Source organism: Triturus cristatus, chromosome 12 (assembly GCF_964204655.1).
Source record: "Triturus cristatus chromosome 12, aTriCri1.1, whole genome shotgun sequence".
NCBI classification, from domain to species: domain Eukaryota; kingdom Metazoa; phylum Chordata; class Amphibia; order Caudata; family Salamandridae; genus Triturus; species Triturus cristatus.
In genome coordinates, this window is record NC_140595.1 from 346130112 (window position 1) to 346152267 (window position 22156).

The window sequence follows — 22156 nt, forward strand, 5'->3', positions numbered from 1 at the left end:
AGTGTAAGTTAGTTTATGATTGTTAAATAAATGTACTAATCTTCTACAAAAGTTAAATAAGTAAAATAGGTGTACTTCTAATGAGTGATGCTACTTCTAACATATATTATTTGAGTGGCTGTGTGACTGTGTGCATCCGTTTGTGAGTAGGTGTCGTAGTGGTTGTATGGTGTGTGAGTGGATGTATAAGTGGGTGTGTGAGTAGCTATGGGGATGAGTACCTGTGTGAGGAGCTGTATTGGTGAGTGAGTCAGTGTGACAGTGGCTGTATGGGTGGGTGAGTGGGTGTGTGTCTGAATGGCAGTATGGGATAGTGCCTGGGTGTGTAAGAGGCTGTATGGTTGAGTGAGTGGGTGTTTGGTTAAGTGAGTTGATATGAGTGGCTGTATTGGACAGAGAATGTCTGTGTGAATGGCTCTATGGGTGAGTGAGCAGATGTGGATATGTAAGTGGTATGTGGGTGTGTGAGTGAGTGTGAGTGCTTGTATGGGTGAGTGAATGGCAATGTTGAGAAGCTGTATGGATGAGTAAGTGGGTATGTGAGTGGCTGTATAGGTGAATAAGTGGATGTGTGAGTAGCTGTATGGTGGAGCAGGTAGCTGTGTGAGTGGCTTTATAGGTGAGCAACTGGTTATATGAGTGGCTGTATGAGTGAGTGAGTGGTTGTGTGAGTGGCTCTATAGATGAGTGAGTGGTTGTGTGAGTACTTTTATGGGTCTGTAAATGGATATGTGAGTAAATGTGTGAGTGGGTCTGTGGATGATGCTATCAGTGATATCATCAGCAATGTCATTTGAGATGTAATCAGTGATGTCATGAATGATGTAATTTATGAGGTCATAAGCAGTGCATTGTGGGGGAATAGGTTATAGTTGTCTCAGGTAAGTATAACTGATGAATGTAACTCACTTTGTATGAGTGAAATGTGACCCTAACTAAAATGTCCCCGTAACCTTTGTTTTTTTCAGTGAATTTATAAGGGTTTTTAAATGTATTTTGCTAACTATAACGTCCTACTCCTTTTTATGTTATTTCCGAACTAGAACATCCCCGTATCTTTTGTTTTTTTAAGTGAATTGCTAAGGTTTTTTTTGCATTTTATTGTCTAATTGTAACCTTTGAAAGTGAGTGTGTACTTGAGTGTCTCAGTGAGTGTGTGTGAGTCAATGGGTTTGTTTGGGTATGTGAGTGTCTTTGTTGGTCTGGGAGTTTATGCATAAGTATCTCACTTGGTGTGTGATTGTCTGAGTGGGTCTGTGAATGGGTGCATCGCTGAGTGGGTGCATGACTTTCTTAGTGAGTGTCTTAGTGGGTTTATGAGTGAGTGATGTAGTATCTCAGTTGGTTTGCGAGTTCCTCCATGAGTGTGTGAGTGAGTGCATGAGTGTATTAGTGTGTCTGTGAGTGGGTGTGTGAGTCTGAGTGGGTCTTTGAGTCAGTGCATGAGTCTGAGTAGGTCTGTGAGTGGGTGTGAGAGAGTGGTTCTGTAAATGGGTGCATGAGTATCTGAGTGGCTGTGTGTGTCTGAGTGGGTCAGTATGTGGATGCATGAGTGTCTGAATGGGTCTTGAGGGGCTGTGAGAGTGTCTGAGTGTGTCTGTGAGTGGGTCTATGAGTGCGTGTGTGAGTGCCTGTGTAGGTCTGGGAGTGGGTGTGTGTGTCTAAGTGGGGCTATGAGTGGATGTATCAGTATCTGAGTGGGTCTGTCTAAGGTTCTGTGTGGGTGTGTCAGTTCCTGTGTCAGTAACAGGGTCGGAATGGAGCAACACCTCCCTTTTATCCAAAAACAATCCACAGTTTTGCACAAAATATCTCCCCAAGTGGATTGCTTTCTACTGGTTAATGGCTATGTGCTACCTCCTTGGATAAATGTCCAGTATGCATTCTACCCTACAGCTGCATAATGGAGCATGAGGAAATGTTGCCAGTGACCTTGTGTGTTTTTTTTTTGGCAATGTGATTGTTACTCATGCGTCTTTATCCAGAAATTTGTGATAACGAATGTTCCTATAGAGAAGACGAAAGATGTACATTTCCACCAAGCAAGGGTCCTTCTTCTTAAGTATATGAAATAAGTGCTTCTTTCTTTGGTGGAGATGTCCTCATATTCCCCAGGATCAAAAATGCTCCACCAAAATTGACTGCAAATGCACTGGGGGGCCTTGTGGTAAGCTATCCATCATCCTGGCACCAGGCAGGAATACCTTTGCATACTCGCAGTAACTTAAAGGGAGAACCATGGACTCCACTCTCACCAGGAGAGGAAAAGAAAGTACCCACTCGTCACAGTCACATGCAGATTGGGTTCCATTAGATGAATGATGCATTCATCTCCACAAAGGATTTCACACTGTCTTTCAATGTGGAATTGCTGAGAAAACACTTCTGCCCAGCCCAGGAGTTAGTATCATTTGTCTGTTACAGAAGTGGAGCTTTTACTGGGGCACCTGCTATGCTTCTTGTGGAGGTTTAATTTCTGTGAAATGAGCATCATGGCCAGAAAGGAAAGCTCACCTGCCCATTTATCCAACAGGACTCCACAGTTTTGCACAAAATGTCTACCCAGTTGGAGTACTTTCTACTGGTTACTAAGTAAGTGCTAACTCGTTGGGTAAATGTCCAGTGTCTATTCTACACTACAGCTGCATAATGCACCACGAGGAAATGCCTCTCACAAGCTTGTGCGCATTTATATCCCAGGGCCCGGCCTCAATGCAAGGGGGGAGGGGGACTGGGTGGCCTCCCTCCAAAGCCGATTTTGACCCCAGAGACCTCATATTCTGGGGCCTGCCACAATTCAATGGTGAAAGGGGGCACGTGGCCCCCTCCCTGGGCTAATTTCAGCCCCAGGGACCCTGGCGTACGGCCTCTATTCCAAGGGGGAAGGGGGCAGCATGGCTTCCCCTCCCGGGGCTGATTTTGGCCCAGAGACCTCATGCCCCGGCTTTAATTGAAAGGGGAGATGGGCCTCGCGACCCCCTCCCCAACAGATTTTGGCCCGGGACCCCATCGCCTGGGGCATGTCTCCCTGGTTCCACACAGGGCACCCAGTGTGCTATGTGGCCGCAGGGGGAGCCTCATGACCCCCATGGTCCCTGCAGGCTCCCTGCCTCCTGCAGGAGCTAGATTTCTCTCACACACTTGGAGCTGCTGGAAATGCAGCTCCCTGTGTGCGAGAGCAATTGTTTCATTTATTTCCCCGCTCGCTTGTCTGTGGTCAGGGAAAGAGTTGAAAACTCCGCTAGCAGGAAGCAGGAGCTGTTTGACAGCTCCTGCTTGTTGGGAGTAAAGTGTTTGCTTTCGTTGGCAGGAGCTGTAAGCTACTGCCAAGCAAAAGCAAACAGCTATGTCCCTGAGGAGGGCACCCAGGGGCATAGAAGCTGGTCCTGGAGGTGGCGGTCCTCAGGTTCATTATTGGCTCCAGGAGGGGGTGTCACAGCCCTGCATCTTGGTTGTGCATGTGCAGCCCCCGGAGAAGTAGTGGTCACCAGGGCCTTATATGCAGATCTCTGCACAAGGTCGTTATTATTTGCAAGGATTCATGGTAATAGATATACAAATTTGGATTTCCTTTAATATCTCGCAAACCACTGAACAGATTTACACTAAATAACTCTAAGCGCAATCTGCAGACCAGAAGCTACCTTTTTGCTAAATGTGCTGCAATTCCATCCAGCGCTTCAGGTTGTAGTCATGTTCAAAGTCCCTTGGGAATAAACATGGAATACACATGTTTTGATCATCCCCCTTTTTCTCAGCCCCTGCTTGATAGATCACCCGAAAATTTTCCATGCACAGCTAGAATTACTAGCACACTTAATTTGGTAAATTTTTAAGAAGATTCGTCAACTGCCACCAAAACTATAGGCAAGTCAAAAACTCTCTAACACCTACTCACATACCTACTCAGAAACTCACATACTGACTCACAGACCCCCTCAGAGACTCACAGACCCACTCAGAGACCCATTCAGAGACTCACAAACCCACTCACAGACTCATGAACCCACCCACAAACCCATTCAGAGACTCACACGCCCCTTCACAGACTCATTCAGAAACTCTTGCAATCACACATTTACTCACACACTCGTGCAGGGAACTTGCAAGCCCAATCCGACACTCTCACACCCACTCACAGACCCACTTAGATACTGATGCACCCACTGAGACACTCACATGCCAACTCACAGACCCACTCAGAAACTCACACACCCATTGAGATACTCATGCACTGACTCACCCATTGAGACACCCATGAAATTACACATACACCCAATGCGACACCCAATCACATGCCCACTGAGAGACACACACTCCCACTCACACACCCAGTTGCAGACACACAGAGACACTCTCATACACACTCAATGGCCATATATCCACTCACACACCCACTCACTGACGTATACAGCCACTCACACACTAACTGTCAAAGGTTGCAGATTACAATTAGGAAATAAAATGAAAAAATATTAGAAGTTCATAAAACAACCAATGTTTACAGGGACTTTATACTCGGGAAATAACATTAAAAACCATAGAAATTCTCTAAAAAGCCAAAGGTTACAGGGACATTATAGTTTGGAAATAACATAAAAAAAACACAAAAATTCACTGAAAATGCCATAGGTTACAAGGACGTTATAGTTGGGCTCGGATTTCACTTGTACAAAACCAGTGAAATTCAACAGTTACAGTTAATTGAACTAACTATAGCTTATGCCACTGCAATGCAGTGCTTATGACCTCACATATTACATCACTCATGACATGGTCAGTGACATCACTGATAACATCATCCACAGAACCACTCACACACCCACTCGCGGAAATATCATTTTTCGAGCTGACATTGAGAGAGAGAGTGGTAGGAAAATTCTACTATTAATTGCCCTAGGATGCTTGGATCATGACCAATATGGCCATAATAATTGATAACAGTAAAAATATGATTTTGTTTATGCTAATTGAAGAGTATTCCATATGATGATCATGGAACATCCTTGCAATCTTAAGATCACTGTTCTTTTTAACAAATATATGAACTGCTCTAACATACACAGAAGCATAAGAATAATATTTCACTTGAACCCCAGATCTCCCTGGAATAAATAGTCATGTATTTTAAATGAGACCGGGATCAGCCTTGGACTCTGGTTTCTCCAGTGGCCAGGCTTACAGAGAGGTATCAGGATAGGGCTCTACCAGCAGACAGAACACCCAGACCTAGCTTGCTAAACAAGTTACACTGATGGTGAAAAGACACACAGGCCTGGAGACTGCAAGATGGTGCTATGGAGTCTGGAAAGGCCCTTTGCAGCTGGAGCTGAAAAGCCATAGACTTGTGGGGGAAACAACAGGTTTCACTTCCTGAGTATTGGACAGTTTAGTTAAACTGATAGCAAACATGGAGGTTGACGTTTGGTAGCTGTGGTTGTTGGGCTTCCTCAGCTTTCATCGTAGATCACTCCCATTTGGCGATCGTGCCCTTTATTCGATTCTGGTTATTTCATGCCTTCCCCTATGTGCCCTTACAGGTCTGCACTACTCTTCAAGATGAGTTTCTCCAACTATGTGCTCTGCCTTCCGTGTGACTGAGTATGAAGGCTCTCTCTAGAGCTAAGCTTTTCTCCCTGCTGGTTCCCCATCTCTATCCTTGTAGCTGTGGGGCTAGTTAGAGCAGTCCTTCTTTCTGCTCCCAGTAAACAGAAGTTTGGGTTACAGCAGGACTTCCAATGTATTCTGTGTTTATCATTTGGAAACCCAAGCAATCAATCAGCATTTGTATAGCGGAGCACTTTCACCCCTAGGGGTATCTGGGTGTTGAGGGTGTCAGGTCTCCATTGAAAAGCCAGGTCTTGAGTTTCATTCTGAAGTCTGCCAGGGAGGGTGCTGTTCGAACATTGAGGGGCAGGTCATTCCAGGTCTTGGCGGTGAGGTAAGAGATGGCTGTGACAGATGCAGGGTTTGCACGTGGGCTATTGAGAAGGAGCGCAAGTGTCTTGCTGGTAGATGGAAGTTAAGTTGATGATTGATTTAGGACGGTCCTTAATTGTGTAGAGCTCTGTAGGCATGTGTGAGTGTCTTGAACTGGCATCTCTTCTGGTTGGGGAGTCAGTGGAGTTTTCTGAGTGGGGGGTGATGTGGGTCCGTTTGGAGAGGTCCGGGATGTGTCTGCACCATTCTGTATTGTCTGGAGTCTTCTGAGGAGCTGCATGGAGATACCGGCATAGATAGATAGATAGATAGATATTGAGCTTTATTCGATATGTAAATACAATATCAAAAAAGTACACATGAATAAAAATCCTTAAAACAGCTAAAATTACATGCAGTTAATAACATAAGTAAAATCACAAAAGTTAAAAAGATAGGTACAGCTAAGCAACAAAATGTAAAACAGGTTAGGGTTGCATTGATGACCTCAGCCTCATCGTCATTTTCAGGTAAGATGACATAGCTGCCAGGACTAAAGGGGTTTCCAGGGATTTTAATTTGCAGTAGGCCAGTTTGCATGTGCGTATACCCCAAGATCTCAGCAGTGGTTTTAAAAAAGTAGTCCTTGGCAGATGATAAAATCTGCAGAAAAGGATGCAATGGATATTGGATTGGGGCGAGAGGCCATCGCAGGGGCATTTTTGTAGGTCAGTGTCCCAGCATTTTGGGTTAGGGAAAGTAAGGAGTCTAAAGAACGTGTTAGTGCGAAGACGGGTCAGGAGCATACGAATGAATGGAGATGGTTCTAGTAATAAGTATTGCTGTATACCAGTCACAGTGATCGAATTTTGGTAATCAACAGTGGTGGACTTCTGTGATTCTAAGAGCCAGCGTTTACGGTACAGATGATTTAAAATAAGTCGCTTTAGCTCGGCTTTGGATATGTGAGATAAGGTTGATGGATCAGCAAAAAATTCCGGGTGCCCGATGTCAGTGGATAACCCTTTTACATAGTTCAGCCATTTAATGTTCCTGACCTCTGTCAATTTTAGACAGTCTACTATGATTTCCCTATTAAATGGTGTTTCTTCATTAATCCAAATTTTATGCCATAGGATGAGGGGAGAGGAGTTGATTGTGTCTGCAATGTATGTGAGGCCCAGTTCTGTATGCACCATATGGGTAGAGGTGCCGGGGGGAACAGCCAAGAGATAACGTAGAAAAGCATTCTCAAGGCGCTGAAGATGTTCGACAGATTCAATCCCCCAGATCCCTGACCCATGGGTGCCGGTTGAGGTGCACTTCGCCTGATAGATCTGGAGTAAGGGGCGTAATGGGCGACCCCCTAATTTTTTTGAAAAATTTGTCAGTGCACCTATTGCTTTAGTCATTGCTGAGCCTCTGGCTTGGGCCGCAGCTCTCCAGGTGCCCCTCTTATTAAAAGTAATACCCAGGTAAGGGAAGCTATCGACATTGGATAATTTGTTGCCATTCAAAAAGATAGTGCATGGCTTTTTCCCAATCCCTGGGCCACAGGACATGCTATGGGTTTTGGAGGTGTTAACTTTTAGGCCTCTCTTTGACATAAAGTCAGAAAATTCAGAAACAGCCCTCTGAAGCCCCATAGGAGTCTGGGACATTATTGCCGCGTCGTCGGCATAAAGCAAGATGGGGATCGATTTACCGTTAATTGTTGGGTAATCATGGAAAGCTCTAGACAGGTGGTGACTGACAGAGTTGATATAAAGGGTGAAAAGTAAAGGGGCTAATATACAACCCTGTCTTACACCTCGCCTAATAGCGAAACTGTCAGAGCATTCCCCGTTGATGCCATATCTCACGCGGGCCGATGCATCCCTATACAGCTCTTTAATGAATATTATGATGGTAGGGTCTAAGCCAATTTCTGTGAGGGAGTCCCATAACTGCCCATGATCAACACAGTCAAATGCTGAGCTGAGGTCAACAAAGGTTATATAGAGGTTACCTTTTTTTGCCTGAGTATATTTGGCTATAATAATAAGGGACAGATTAAGACCCTGTTCAATGGTGCCTTTGCCTTGCCTAAAACCATATTGCATTTCGGAGATAATATCTTGGGTGCTTAGCCAATCGTGTAATCTATTTAAAATAATTTGCCCGGCTACCTTCATGAGGGAGTCTAAAAGTGAGATAGGGCGGTAATTGGCGGGATTATCCCTCGCGCCTTTTTTAAAAATCGGGGCGACAACAGCCGATGGCCAGGTGGAAATGAAACCAGTGGAATTCAGAGAGTTCAAAGCGTTAGTGAGCAGTGGGGCCCATAAGTCAGGGTGTGACTTAAAAACGTCTATAGGGACACAGTCAGGGCCTGGGGCTTTCCCGGAGGGGCTGTCGTTTAAAACCGTTAGTACTTCATCATGGTCGAAAACAATATTTAGGGGAAAAGAAAAGGGGGTAGTTGAATCAGGAGGGGAAATGGATACAAAATCAATTTCAGAAGGTAGAGTGACCAAGTTAGTAGGATTGTATAGAGAGCTAAAATGAGTGACCCAGGTTTCGGGGGTGATGGCTGAGTCCAAGGTCGAAGGCTTGGAAAATCGGAAAAAGGGGGCATTGACTGCCCTCCAGAAGGCGGTATTATCTTTCTTTTCGGAGGCTTCCACCAGGGCTGCCCAGGCCGACAACTTCAGCTGATTTTTCCTTGCCTGACGTTTGGTACGGTAGTTGTGTCTAGCAATCTGGATCTCATGACGGTTTCTAGGGTTGGATTTCAGAGCTGCTTTCAACACGCGCAAGGCTTTAGAGCAGTCCCTGTCAAAACAACCGTGGGGGGAAGGGGCAGATTTCTTTGGCGCGCGCACAAGAAGATTTTTGATTTCTGTCATTATTACGGAGAACGAGCTGGATATTATCTGTGGGTTTTCCGTACATGACAGGCAAATTTGAAAATGATCATAATTATTAGTGACCAAGTTTTTTAGGAAAATGGAGGGGACTACTTTGTCCCATTTGAGGAAAAGGCCCATGGTGGTGCCCAGCTACAGGGGAGGGGAATAAGTGGTGTTCTGCCTGACCGGGCCATTAATATTCGGGGTTAGCTTTAAGGTAACCTCGATGGGGTAGTGGTCACTAATAGGAATTTCAAGGGTCTCCCAATTAATAATCAAGCCTGAGTACCTTGTGGATATGAGTGAGTAGTCGATCGTGGTATGACAACCTCTCCCATTATAGGTGGGTTTAAAGGACTTAGGGGGAGAACATAAGTCATTAACAAAGGATAAATTGAAATGAAATAATAATCCGTTTAACAAGTCTCCCAATTTAGAGTGACAGAAATGGTTAGGGGAATCATCCATTTCAGTCATCCGACCACAAGTGCCTCTGATATTCTGAGAACAAAGCGGGCAGTTGAAATCGCCTGCCAGGATAATTAAAGTATCAGAGTTGTTTTGGGACTCTTTGTATATTAGGTCGGATTTTAATCCGTTAAACACCGGGTCCAAGTAAGCATTTGGGATGTTATTATAGAGATTGACCAGAACGACATTATGAATGGAGCCGCCGGACAAACTGATTAATTGGTAGTAAGAAGACTGTGTAATATAAGTTGGTTTTAGTCGGAGTTCTACAGAGATGTAGGTCGTGAGTCCTCCCTTGTGTCTGCCGTGGGGACTGGGGGAGGCTGGGGTGTGAAAGGTCTGATAACCTGGAAGATGAAGCTCTGTAGGGGTCCAGGTTTCCTGGAGGCAGATTATACTGTATCGGGAGACGATTTGAGTCCATGCAGGGTTAGACAGCTTGTCAAGGAGACCTGCCACGTTCCAAGACAAGAGACTGTCTCCCTGCAAGGGCTCAAACGTACAAATAGTACCAGCCGGCGAGTCTGTTACAGCCTTGGCGGTTTCTATAAAAGGCGGGGAATTTGTCAAGAGATGAAGGTCCCTATGGATCAAATGGGGGGAATGGAGGGTGGTAGTCAAGACAACCGGCGGAAACGGTAGCACTGGAAGTGAAGGATGGGAAACAATGGCAAGAGGTGGTTTCCACCCCATGGTGGTGCTAGGCAACATATTAATCGTGATGTTAGGGTTGTCTGGTACTAAGGTAGGTGACTGAATACTCAATTGAGATGAATTGTCGGCCATCAGTCCAGAGTGAGAGAGTCAGTCCTGTTCGTTCAAACCCGAGAGGGTAGCATAGTTGTTAGAAGTGGGAATAGTGAAGTGGCATGTCTCGGGAGTGGCCCTCGATAATAGGTGTGAAGGTGTGGGATGTGTCAAAAGGGAACGGGGGTAAAAATAACTTAAATCGGCCGTTGAAATTCCGGGGCCCCTACGCGGGGAGTACCAGTCCACAATGTGAGGGAGCACTCTATGATCTCGAAAATTAATGATGATGACGTCTCCCTGTTTGTCCTTGGGTCTAGGCCCCAGCCAATTTAGTCTCCTGACGTGTAGAATCTCGCCATTGATTTCAGGGGGGAGCGGTCTATTCTGAGTCAGCCAGTGTACTACTTTGTTTTTGAGTTCCTGGAAGCTCTCCGTTTTACCCTGTGCAAGAACTGGGACGCCAATGAGGGTGACTACATAAGGTGCTGCTTCAGGGGGCAAAACAATGTGTGAACTTCTATCTAATTTGTGAGCTGAGGAGGGCTGCCTATGGAAGTTAATACCCCGGGGGTCTGTGGTAATGGGAGTTGGATCTTCTCTAGTTGCTCCTTTGACAGTAGATTGTATCTGTAGGGTAGACAGGGAAGCTTGTGTGTTCTGTATTTGGTTGGATGGGTTGGTCTGGGTAGTCGTTAGAGTGTGAGGGAGAGAATGGGTGACCAAGGGGTTTTTACGTAAATGAGATTTCAATTCTGTGTTTGAGGCAAGAAGAGACGCGTGCGAAACTTCCAAAGATGCTAGCTGTGATGCGATGTTCTTAACTCTCTCTAAAAGAGGTGAGAGTAAAGATCTTACCAAGTGCTCTATGTCGGTAAGTAAATTAGAATAAGGGGAAATAGGAGGCTGCGTGGTAGATACTGGAGGCCTAGTTCGTGTGGGGGACCGTATTGGTTGGGACATATACCGGCATAGTATTCTGGTGATGAGAGCCTAAGTGTCGGTCTTTCTGGTGTTGACTGGGACCCATCTAAATATTCTGTGAAGCATGCGGAGGGTGTGGAAGCAGGAGGAGGCTACTGCGTTCAATTGTCATTTCACAGTCAGTTTGCTGTCGAGGATGATGCCTAGGTTGCTGCATCTTCTGTTGGTGTGGGTGTTGGTTTGAAATCTGCTGGCCACCAGCTGTAGTCCGATATGGAAGTGTTCTTCCCAAAGATCAGTACTTCTGTCTTGTCGGAGTTGAGTTGAAGGCAGTTGTCTGTCATCCAGTAGACTATGTAGGGCATGTCATCGCAGAAGTTGGATCTGCTGGTAGAGGGGTCCTAGGTGAGACAGAGGATAAGTTGAGTCTGTGAAGGAAATTATGTTGAGGCCGTGGGATCTGATAATGTCTGAGAGGGTGGCATGTAGGTGTTGAACAGGGTGTGTCTGAGGGATGATCCTTGGAGTATGCTGCATATAATGTCTTTGGGTTTTGATGTGAAGGGAGGCAGCTAGATGCTCTGTGTGAGTCCTATAAGGAAGGAGGTGATCCACTTGAGGGCATTTTGCTGTATGCCGATGTTGTAAAGTCTGTTGATGAAGGTGTGGTGGGAAATGGTATTGAACGCAGCTGAAAGGTCGAAGTTGATCAGGGCCACAGTCTCTCCGCTGTCGAGGAGGGTCCTGATGTCATCTGTGGCAGCGATCAGCGCGATCTCAGTGCTGTGGTTGCCATGGAATCCTGATTGGGAGGCTTCAAGTAGGTGGTTTTGTTCCAGTTATTCTGTATGCTGTTGGTTGATGACCTTCTCAAAAACTTTGTCTGGGTAAGGGAACAGGGAGATCGGTAATTTTTTAGTTTGCTGGGGTCGGCGGAGGGTTTCTTTAGGAGGGTTCTGACCTCTGTGTGTTTCTATTTCTCCAGAAAGGCTACTGTGGAGATGGAGGGGTTGATGATGCTGGTGAGTTCTGTGCTGATTGGGTTAGTTCCGAGGTTGATGAGACGGTGATGGCAGGGGTCAGTGGGTGCCCTGGAGTGGATGGATGGCATGATGGCCATGGTGGTCAGAGTGGTGAGCGTAGACCAAGTGGTTATCATACAGCTGGAGTGCACTGGTTGCTTAAGGCTGTTGAGTCTGAGAGCAGTGAGTTTGGGGTCGAAGTTGTTGTAGATGGTGGCATTCTTCCTGTGGAAGTAGTCCAAGAGGGTGTCACAAAGTTCTTGGGAGGGTTGGATGGTGTTCTCTGTGGCTGCCGTGCAGGAGAATTCTTTGACTATTTTGAAGAGTTCCTTCATGTGGTGGACATTGTAACGATATGAGCTGTGATGGCTACTCTCTTGTCTTCCTTGATGGGCAGGTGGTAGTTGCTGAGGGCTGCTTTGTCAGCGGCTCGGTCGGCGAGGTCCCTTGTGGTGCCCCATCGTTTCTTGAGTCAGTAGCAGTTGCGCTTTACAATTCTGAGCTTTGGGGTGGTGTACCAGCTGGCTTGTTTTGAGGTTTTGTTGTTTTTTGCTGGTTTCATCGAGGAGACTCTATTGGCACAATAGGTGATCCATGCAGAGAAGTTCTGGACGATCTGGTGAAACTTCAAGTTGGGTGGTGCTGAGAGCCTGTATCTACTATATCACAGTTACCTTGCCCCAGCTGTGGTGGGAGGAGCTGTGATGCTTGGTGATGGCGTGCTGAGCGTTGGAGATGGTGAAGTGAACTATGGCATGGTCGGTCCAGGTGAGCTCTGTGATGTGGCTGAATTTGATTCTGTTGCTGGAGGTAAAAATGGAGTTGAGTGTTTCCAGCTTTGCATGTGGGTTCACTAACCAGTTGAGTAAGGCCAATATTGTTCAGGTTCTCTACAAGGTTGGTGGAGTTGGCATTGTTGGGGTCGTTATATGCAAAAAAACTCCTCTCTGACCTATATTCCTTTTATTCAAAAGATACTTAATGCATGGGCTGACCAATAATTATGAGCCTAATTGCTTTGCATATTAAATCACATTTACAGAGACTTTTAGTTTTTTTAATAAAAATATAATAATTTTATTCATTTCACAATGTCATTTTTGTTATACATCAATTTTCATTGCTCTCTAGCATGTGATGAATCATTTTCTATTCAAGTAAACATATACAACAATTTTTTGGAATTTATACAAAATCTGTAAGACATCAAAACCCTACTCAGCAATAAACCAATCAATATTCAGGACCACACTCATAACTCAAATACACTCACATTCATACTACACACTTATACTTTAAGGGTATGGGGAGTATCAGAATAACAAGACATCTCCAATAATAGGTTATGATGAAAATAACCTAGATAGGTCAGGGCGCACGTGGTCTACGCGCGTTTCGGTGGGATAATATGGAATGTACCACCTTCATCAGGACCTCGCCCAACTGTGGTACAGTGTCGTTGGATTTGTACCGAGTAGGGAAACTATTTAGAAAACAGGTAGAGATTTCATTCTTCAGACCATCTGACGTGGTGTCGAGAAGAGAGACGACAGTATACTATACATCATGGCATTTGAATATGCATAGAGTCCTAGGATGTTTCGACCGGCTGAGTGTTCCTTATTCAGATCTTGATGGCTGTGCAGCGATTTACTAGTTTTTCTTGGAAGTATGTACTGATGTAGGCCTCCCTGGTGCTGCTACATCAGTTAATAAAGGTAGTGCCCCGCAGCCCCGGCCGACCACGAGTGTAACCGTGTGGGTGCAGGACTCAGCATTTTGAAGGCACATGAACAAACCTATAGTGGCTTTGCCCATCCTGCGCCCCGATGGCATTTGAGGGAATTAGCTGAACTATCCGACACAATCAGAAGGGGGCACAAGATCCTCAGGAGATGACGAGTCAGAGAGGAAGTTTTTCCTGCATACTTCCAAGAAAAACTAGTAAATCGCTGCACAGCCATCAAGATCTGAATAAGGAATACTCAGCCGGTCGAAACATCCTAGGACTCCATGCATATTCAAATGCCATGATGTATAGTATACTGTCGTCTCTCTTCTCGACACCACGTCAGATGAGTGAAACCTAGTCCAACGCATTTATTAGAAATTGCGTCTGCCTTTGGCATAATAGAAGTCACGTGCCATATTGCTCCAGTTGAAATCTGAAGAATGAAATCTCTACCTGTTTTCTAAATAGTTTCCCTACTCGGTACAAATCCAACGACACTGTACCACAGTTGGGCGAGGTCCTGATGAAGGTGGTACATTCCATATTATCCCACCGAAACGCGCGTAGACCACGTGCGCCCTGACCTATCTAGGTTATTTTCATCATAACCTATTATTGGAGATGTCTTGTTATTCTGATACTCCCCATACCCTTAAAGTATAAGTGTGTAGTATGAATGTGAGTGTATTTGAGTTATGAGTGTGGTCCTGAATATTGATTGGTTTATTGCTGAGTAGGGTTTTGATGTCTTACAGATTTTGTATAGATTCCAAAAAATTGTTGTATATGTTTACTTGAATAGAAAATGATTCATCACATGCTATAAAGCAATGAAAATTGATGTATAACAAAAATGACATTGTGAAATGAATAAAATGAATATATTTTTATAAAAAAAACAAAAAGTCTCTGTAAATGTGATTTAATATGCAAAGCAATTAGGCTCATAATTATTGGTCAGCCCATGCATTAAGTATCTTTTGAATAAAAGGAATATAGGTCAGAGAGGAGTTTTTTTGCATATTACTGTTTACTTTCCCCTCCAGCTCCTAGACCTTAATTACTTGCGAGGGGGTCCCTTTATTTACAATTGTTGGGGTCGTTGACTTTGAAATTGAGATAGTCAAGTAGAACGTAATGGTAGGAGTTGATGGCTAGGGGTCGATGAGGTTGGAGTTGGCGTCGCAGAAGGCAGGTCGGGCCCATGGGTCTGAATGGGTTTGTGCCTCTTATAGTGGTTTTGGCGTCAGTTTGTAGTTGGAAGTTGAGGTGTTCCATGAGAGGGGTGGGGTCGTCATTGGTGATGATTCATCGGATGGTTTCCTTGAAAAAGATGGCAAGGCTTCTTCCTTGTTTGTTGGTGCGGTTCAAGTGTATCACCTTGTAGCTGTCTGGTATTATGGTGGCGATGTCGGGGTTCAAGGAGGGGTTCCTCCATGTTTCGGTGATGAAAGCAACATCAGGGGAGAGGGTTGTGATGGTGTCCCAGATTTCTGTGGCATGTTTGCAGAGGGGTTGGGAGTTGAGCAGGCTGCTTTTGAGGTGGTCTGGGTTGTTCATGGTCTTCTGGGCGGAAGCGCTGCAGGATCCAGTGTAGGCTGGCGGTCCTATGTTGCAGGAGAAGCGGTAGTGTCGGCATGTGAAGTGTCCTTTGGTTGATCATGGGAGGGAAGTGCAGCAGCTGTTTCGGTGTCTAGGGGCAGGAGCTCCTTGGCAGGTGATCGGCAAGTGGTTGGAGGGCCAAGGGTCCTGGCACTGGACACAATCCAGATTTGGACGGACACAGACAGTTTTTTCTTTCGCGTGCCGGCGGCGCAGCCGTTCTGCAGCCTGCATGTAGTAAGTCCCGGTAGGGGCACTGGGTGGCAGGAAGTGTGGGATGTGTGGGATGTGTGGGAGCAGCAGGAAAGGACTGAGGCAGGAAGACCACCAAGAAATGGTGCGTGGCCGAGACAAGCAGTCAACATTTAGAAACAATCAGTGCAAATCAGTTCAAAAGAACAGCACAGCTTAGTAGCAGAGAAAGATTACCAGGCGGGCAGCAGTGGGCATCAAGGGGTTAAGGCAGCAGCGTCAGAGAAACCTGTGGTCCCTAGCAATGAGGGGAGCATGTCTGGGACCTGCTCAATGGAGCCTCACTGCAGCCTCCATTAGGTAGGTCCTGGGAGGGACGCTAGGTGGCGGGAAGCACAGGAGCAGCAATAGCAGAAAAAGGAGCTAGAAGGGAAGACCACCAAGAAACAGTGCGTGGCCGAGACAAGCCGTCAGCCCTTAGAAATAATCTGCACAAATGGGCACAAAAGAACAGCACAGCTAGTAGCAGAGAAAGATTACTAGGCGTGCTGCAGAAGGCATCAAGGGGTTAAGGCAACCGTGTCGAGGAGATTTGTGGTGCCTAGCAGCAAGGGGAGCTTGTCTGCGACCTGCTCAATGGAGCCGTGCTGCGACCTTCATTAAGTAGATCCTGGGAGGAGGTCTGGGTGCAGGAGGTGTGGGAGCAGCAACAGCTAGAAAAGGAGTGAGGGGGGAATACCACCAAGAAATGGCATGCGCCCGAGACAAGTAATCAACCCTTAGAAATAATCAGCACAAATCAGCGCAAATCAGCACAGTTACTAGCAGAGAAAGATTACCAGGTGTGTGGCAGAGGGCATCAAGGAGAGACCTGTAGTGCTTAGCAAGCAGGGTTGTCATGTCTGGGACATGCTCCCAGATACCCAAAGTTGGAGTACCTGAGAATAGCCTTGAAAGTGTGGAGCCTCCTTGACACCAGGACATCGCTTGCTTTTCTCAACACTTAGTCTCTTGTCCCTGGAGTAGTGTATTTCTTAGACTTGTCCCTACAGGCCCTGGAATTCGTTTTCTTGAAGGGCGAGGCAGATTCCCCCGAGTCAGCATTTTTATTAATTATCTTGAACAGCTTCTGGTCTCTTGGCCTCCTATCATCCTCCTTCTCTTCAAAATGGCATAACTCAAGGCAAACTCAATTTCTATTTTTCATTGTGCCAGAGTACCTTCCAACCTGTCTCCCTCACCCCCGGGTTTCTCCACTTCAATACCCCCCACCCCATCTCCTTCCTCACCATGATAATTTGCTTGGTCAGTTCCATGGTCTAAACCCATCCCACACCTCAACACCCGAATATTGTGAATGAGCTGAAGTGCATTCAAGTAGGTATTACAGCAAACAAATGATGGACGGAATGCTGACAATGCAATCATTCTCCCCCAGTCAAAAGATCTGGGTTAAATCCATTGTTCTTTTGCCCACTACGCCACCCCAGTTTGGACGCAGCCATATGCAAATCAGTCTCGACCCTGTGCCCCATGGGAACACTTCAGACCGAACTGCCAGGCCAGGTCCTCTCTAGACCGGAAAGAAGCATCCTGGGACCGGTTTCACGGTATGTCACCCTTCTTCAGCCAGGCTAGCTTGAATCCAGTGGCACAGTGAGCAAGGGACCCACGTCTGGGCATACCCATCCCACTTAGGGCGAAAAGTGTTACAGCAGACAAATGATGGACAAAATGCTGACAACGCAAACTTTCTCCCCCAGTCAAAAGATCTGGGTTAAATCCATCGTTCTTTTTCCCACTTCGCCACCTTGGTTTGGACCCAGCCATATGCAAATCAGTCTCAACCCTGTGCCCCATGGGAACAGTCCAGACCGAACTGCCAGGTCAGGTCCTCCCTGGACCGTAAACAAGCATCCTGGTACCGGTTTCAGGGTATGTCACCCTTCTTCAGCCAGGCTAGTTTGAATCCAGTGGCACAGTGAGCAAGGGACCCACGTCTGGGCATACCCATCCCACTTAGGGCGAAAAGTGTTACAGCAAACAAATGATGGATGGAATGCTGACAATGCAAACATTCTCCCCCAGTCAAAAGATCTGGGTTAAATCCATTGTTCTTTTGCCCACTAAGCCACCCCTGTTTAGACCCAGCCATTTGCAAATCAGTCTCGAACCTGTGCCCCATGGGAACAGTCCAGACCGAACTGCCAGGCCAGGTCCTCCCTGGACCGGAAACAAGCATCCTGGGACCGGTTTCAGGGTATGTCACCCTTCTTCAGCCAGGCTAGCTTGAATCCAGTGGCACAGTGAGCAAGGGACCCACTTCTGGGCATACCCATCCCACTTAGGGTGAAAAGTATTACAGCAAACAAATGATGGACGGAATGCTGACAATGCAAACATTCTCCTCCAGTCAAAAGATCTGGGTTAAATCCATCGTTCTTTTGCCCACGACGCCACCCCAGTTTGGACCCAGCAATATGTAAATCAGTCTCGACCCTGTTCCCCATGGGAACAGTCCATACCAAACTGCCAGGCCAGGTCCTCCCTTGACCAGAAACAAGCATCCTGGGACCGGTTTCAGGGTGTGTCACCCTTCTTCAGCCAGGCTAGCTTGAATCCAGTGGCACAGTGAGCAAGGGACCCATGTCTGGGCATACCCATCCCACTTATGGCAAAAATGCCATATGCCCAGTCGTGGGTCCTGTGCTCTCTATGCCATTGGAGTCAAGCTATCCTGGCTGATGAGGGATGAAAGCCCAAAACCGGTCCTAAGATGCTTGTTTCCAGTCCAGGGAGGACCTGGCCTGGCAGTTCGGGCTGGACTGTTCCCATTGGGTGCAGGGTCAAGACTGATTTGCATATGGCTGGGTCCAAACTGGAATGGCATGGTAAGCAAAGCAACGATGGATTTAGGCCCAGATCTCTGTACTGGGGTGAATGTATGACATTGTGCTGCATTCTGTCCATCAATTGTTCTTTGTGCATTCAAGTTGGGGCATGTTTAAGATAGCAGCACCAACCCCTGCCTCATCCATCAGTCACAAACCATTTACAGTTCTGTTGTCAGCTGCAAGCTCTTCTCAGTCATTATTGATTAATTACACTAATTTATTGCGGTACCTTTTTATTTTTTACAAAATCAAATGTATCAAATACAACATCATTTAAAAACCCAATCAGAGTCAGTTTGCTTCAGAACCAAACAGTTCAACATCACTGTCCAAGAAACAGTCTTGCCTCTACAACCTAGTTATGTACTATACATGTACGTTGATGGTTTAATTTTTAAATTGGGAATTACATAAAAGGGAGTTCTGAGAGTAATACACAAAGACCCATTTTATTAACGTTTTTGGTCAGGCTGCAACCTTTAGTGGCAACAGATATTCCTTCTGTGCACTAATGTGTTATCAACAGGTATTAAATTCACCCTATGAACATTCTGAAGGCTCACAGAATTAGTCACTGTCATCCTCTTTACAGCACCTCTTGATGTCAGGACGCCTGAATCAATCTTGTGTACTCTTCTGTTCACAGTTATTTCCATTGCTGTTGGAGAACTTCACATGGCTTACATCATTCGAATAATAGGGGCATTTAAACAAGCTAACAGCATGTAGGTCAACAGGCCTGTGATATTTCAGTCTCTAAAGTTGGAAAATTACCATCATACTGGATTCCTATAGAAAATGATTAATGTCAATGTTGTCTTTCTGGATCACCATTATATGGTGGTCTCCACACTGTTCTTCAACTGAGGTCTGCAGGCTGTGAGCACTTAGTGGTAGGGATAATCGAAGATTTGGGGTGGTTTACCGAGGTCTCCTGAGGTCTACCTTAGCGTTTCCGTGTGTTTGGGGCTTAGGGACAAGGCTTGTCCTCAAATACTTTACTGATGGAAGAAGTACCTATTGTGGAGGGAACAGAAGAATGGACAGATATGCCAAGGGTGATGCCAAGGGTGCCTCTGATATTGCTATCTCTAGAGTGGCCTTTATTACATATGGTCCCGTTCTCTGCAGCTTTTACGACCATGAACCTAGAGGCACTAAAACTGCTTGGCAAGCTGAGCTTGCCCTTTACCTCCACTGTTCCTAGGGACAGCTGCTGCCTTGCAATGTGTGGGGCCACTTCCCATAAATTCCTTCCCTTGACTATAGCAAAAATGTATGGTGTCATAGACCCCTCTTAAATAAAAAGGACAGGTTCTGGCTCATCATACTTTTAATTTCATAACACAGTGAGATTTAAAATAAATGAATCCAGTAGCAGTGATTTGAGAAATGTAGTGCTTGAAGACTTAGGCCCTGATTTTGAGGCTGGTTGGACCGCGCACCGACAGGCCATTGGTGGCGGTCTCACCACCGACAGGCTTTCGGTCCAACCGCCGCATTTAAATGCAGACCGTCAGACCCTAAGCGGTTGGAGGGAAGACCGCCGCCTATGACCGGGATCCTCTGATCCCGACGGGGCGGTGGTCAGATTCGCAATCCCGAATCTAGACGGTGCCTTCTTCGGGATTACGATATCCCTTTCCGACCGCCTTTTCATGTCTGAAAGACCGCCATGAAAAGGCTGTTGGAAATGGATTTTGGGGGCCCCAAACAGGGCCCCTGTCCGTCGTGGACCACTCAAAGGTGGCCCAGGGGTCACATGAGGTGCCCCCACCCCACTGTGTGTTATGAACCACATGGTGCATGGCACACAGTGCATGGATGTGCAGGAAGTGTGCCTTTGCACTGCAGCTTGTGTTGCGGACCTTTTCCTGGGCTGCAGCACAAGCCGCTGTGTAAAGGAGCACTTTGCAACTGCCATCCCTGCACGGTCGGACTGCCGCCTGCTTGTTGGCCGGTCTCCTAACTGCCATGATAGTGCACGGCAGACCAACTGCCCCCTATCCTAATTAGCCCCTTAATGATTTACTCAAAGGCTACAGAGATTCACTGGAGAATCACAACTCTATCAAACCAAAAGTAAATTAGGAAGTCTGAAAGATATACTCCTGAACCCAAAATGTTCATGTTGGGTGTGAGAAGTTGGCCTGGTATATGCTATCCACTAGTTATAGTGGTCACCTTGCACCAGTACAAACACCCCCTTAGAGATGATAGGTTAAAGACAACCTTATTTGAAATCTATCCTAGTGGTAGCTATGGAGAGCAGCCTTCAGGCTAAGTCTTGAAGGAATGTAAAGCAGCTTGTTTTACCAGCCAATAATCACTTTGTTAGAAATGGTGGTCTCTGGTTGGCAGTGGATGGCCACTGTCAAAGCAGGGACCCTTCTTTCTAAGTCAGAGTGAAGGGCTGCACCCCCTTGACAACCCCTGCTCCACCCTGTGGTAACGCAGCACGAGCAGTTAGGCTAATCTCAGAGGCAGTGTGTAAAGCGTTGATGATCATACACAGCAAATACAGTGAGGAGCACTACAAAGGGACACAACACAGGTAGTTATCAAAAAATAGTTATCTTTATATAGAGGCTTATCACAAGACCAAATAACGAGGAAACCACAATACTGTGCAAAAAAAAAATAGTTCTCTCTGGATGCTGCAAAAATAGTTACAATGGGGAAGGTAAAGCTCAGTTCAGGGCAATGGTCTCTGCGACACTTTTTACTCACAGTTCTGAGATGTTGTCAAATAATCCACAAGAAATGTCGCTCCGGCGGGTTAGCAATGTTTTCCTCACGCTTTGGTCACGGCCGCTCGCTAACGGGGGTTAGCGATGATTTTCCGGATGCTCAGCCACTGTAGCGATGATTTTCTGGCCGCAATTGTGCGGGGCGATGATCAGGCCAGCGAGCCTTCAGCGGCAGTGATGTGATGATTATCTTTACGCTCTGTAGGTGTAGCGATGATTTTTAGGCTTTAGCGATAATTTTGAGGCTTTAGCGATGAAATGAGTCTTCTGGTCCTGAGACTTCAGTCAGGGGGCTAGCTCTCTCTCTAGCCCTTGGGTGATTGCTGGTTCAAGATTAAAAAGTTCTCTTACGTCTCCTTTTCCCTCCTTTTTCCAGTCCAATGAAATCTACTGCAGGCCAATCCAGGGAACAGCACACAACACCAGGACAGTCCTGTCCTGCAGCTTCCTTCAGTTCCGTGGACAGAGGTTGGTCTTGAGATCCAGGGGCAATACAAATTGTAGGGGTTTCAGCACAGATATTTATACCCCAAAAGTATTTGTTCTAAAGAGTCACAAGTCACTGAACCCAGGCAGAACCAGTTCTGCTCAGTCCTGGAGCACTTTGTTTACCAGGCTGCTTCTTTCCTTTCAGGGTGCAGGGCAGAGACATCAGACGCACCACAGGAGGTGGAGCCAGCATTGTGGAGGGAAGGCACAGTCCTATTCAGGTCCCAGGTGCAACTCCTCCCACCCATCTAGATGCAGATCTCTCCATTCACCACTGGGGCACCTAACTCTGTCTCCTGGAATTCCCCAGCCCTGTCACTTCAAACCCAGACAGTCAATACACATAACAGCAGAGCACACTGGAAGGCTTAGGCAAGAAAATACCTACTTTGTAAAAGTGGTATTTTCAAACACAGAATATAAAAATAACCTTCACTAAAAGATGTATTTTAATATTCTGAGTTCAGGCATACTAAACTCGTTTTTCTACCATGTTCCTGGGGTCAGTAAGGACTATAGATTG